Raw genomic sequence first — 2,458 nt, forward strand, 5'->3', positions numbered from 1 at the left:
TGCACCTTGGTCCGACCATCAGAAAGCAAGGGACCTGAGAACTAGAACTGTGAGGCTCACCAAGCCATTTATCCCTCCACCCTTCAATTAACCTCACATGTGTTTATTTGCCAGCTTGGCACAATTAACTACCTGACGTATCTTGGGTCAGGTACAACTTACTCCTCAAAATAACATCCTTGATTTTCAATACTCTAAAGAGGTCTTGTGCAGCAGATTCACTCAATGCAATAAATCTTTTGATCTCCTGACTGCTATTTCCATGAGCATTTTTTGTGGATCCAAGCAAGACAAAACCCTTGACAACGTCAAACTTTTCACCATTTATCATGATGATATTTATTGGTACAGTTGTGAAGATTTGGTTTTCATTACCTTGAGTTGAAATCCATACTGAAGGCTAAAATCCTTTATTTCCACCAACAAATGCCTTAAGTCCACCTCACTTTTAGCAAGCAAAGTTGTGTCATCTGAATATCAAAGGTTGTTAATAAGCTTTACTCCAATTCTGATGTCACATTCTTCTTCATATACTACAGTAGCTCTGATTATTTTGATACTGGAGTATATGAAGAAAAATGCAGTATCAGGATTGGAGTTTAGATATGCTTGACCTACCCTAGGGTTCAAGAAAGGCTACCACAACTGAACTAATAAGCTAGATTTTGTTAAGTTTTTGTTCTCTTTGCGAGTACAATATTGTCTTCATAACTTATTTAACAAGATGCTGAACTTGGTCATCTCTGATTATTAGTATTCCTTCATTCTATGCTTTGAATGTAGAATCTACACAGCTCAATTAAATGCCTGCTACCCACAGGCCAGTTCTATAGAACCTATCTGTTGTATCCAAAGACCAATTCAGAACTAAAACACAAAACTCTTAACAAAGAGGCTGAGCTCATTAATGGTTAAATGTATTGATGCTAGCTGGAGAGAATCATAAATTGAATTATTATGGGTGCTATAAGAAAGAAGTTTCCAGGTTGGTTTTAGCTGTGACATGCAATTTGGAAACCACAAGACCTTTAGATATTTATGTCAAATTTCCATTTTTCAGAGGATTTATCATGACAACGGATAGTTCTTAATTTTGTCTGTTAGAAATACAAAGAGTCACATGTATGATCTTGGTAAACCACACTTAATATAAGCAGCCATCGCATACAACAATCCTCTCAGGTTGCCTTCTCAGACATTATAGGCATATATATAAAAAACATTTTTCTTAATATAGTGACTAATACATATTTTCAGAAGTTCATCTATTTGGGAGAATTTTAATACTGTTAATTTATTACACACACAAACATACATATACATTTAACTATATGTTCATATGAATAAATAGTCCTTGGATCATGTAAACAGTTAATATCTAGCTACTAATCAAAAGGTTAGAGTCAGCAGCAGTTTTCAATCTGTGGGTCACGACCTCTTTGGGGGTCTAACGGCCCTTTCACAGGGTTGCTCGATTTATAACAGTAACAAAATTACAGTTATGAAGTAGCAACAAAAATACTTTTATAGTTAGGGGGTCACTACAACATGAGGAACTATATTAAAGGGTCCCGGCATTAGGAAGTTTGAGAACCACTGGATTAGAGGGTCAAATCTACTCAGGTGGCTTGGAAGAAATAACTGTTGATTTATTTCCCCAAATCAGCCATTGACAACACTGCAGACCATAGTTCTGACATGCATGAAATTGCCATGACTAAAAACTGAGTTGATGGCAACTGAAGATGTATGTATGTAATCATTTCTCTGTGGCATATTGATAACTACTGTAGTCTCAGGATAGTCATTTGCTTTTAGCACCCTTATTATGCTTTGTTTTTAATCATAATTTTTAGGATAAATGGTTTCATAACATACCTCAGCACTTAAATTTTATAATAGTTTAAATAGACAGTTGAATTCTCCCTGAAACATGTAAATTCTACTTACATGATAAAGGGAATGTTATAGATATGATTGAAGTTGCACATCTTGAGATGGGAAGATTACCCTGGTGAGCCTAATCTAATGAGTCTTTAGAAACAGAGAATTTTTCAATTATAATCTTAGATCCAAATCTTTCATTTAGTGAAAACATTTTCTTTCTTGAGCAAGCAATGTGGGAAGACCTTGAACACCATTGCTTGCTTTAAATATAAAGGATTGGACCATGAGCCTAAGAATGCAGGAGACCTTGAGAAATTGGAAAAGGTACTGAAATGGATTCTCCCATTGAGTCTTCAAAAGGGACACAACCCTACAGAAATCTGATTTTTAGCCTAGTGAGACCCATATTATCTTTTTTTATTATTTAAATTATTTTATTAGGAACTCATACAATTGTTATCACAATCCATACATCCATCCATTGTGTCAAGCACATTTGCACATTTGTTGGCATCATCATTCTCAAAACATTTGCCTTCCACTTGAGCCCTTAATATCGGCTCCTCATTTT

Source organism: Echinops telfairi, unplaced genomic scaffold (assembly GCF_000313985.2).
Source record: "Echinops telfairi isolate 266 unplaced genomic scaffold, ASM31398v2 ScPeMD7_70;HRSCAF=299, whole genome shotgun sequence".
In the NCBI taxonomy this organism is placed as follows: domain Eukaryota; kingdom Metazoa; phylum Chordata; class Mammalia; order Afrosoricida; family Tenrecidae; genus Echinops; species Echinops telfairi.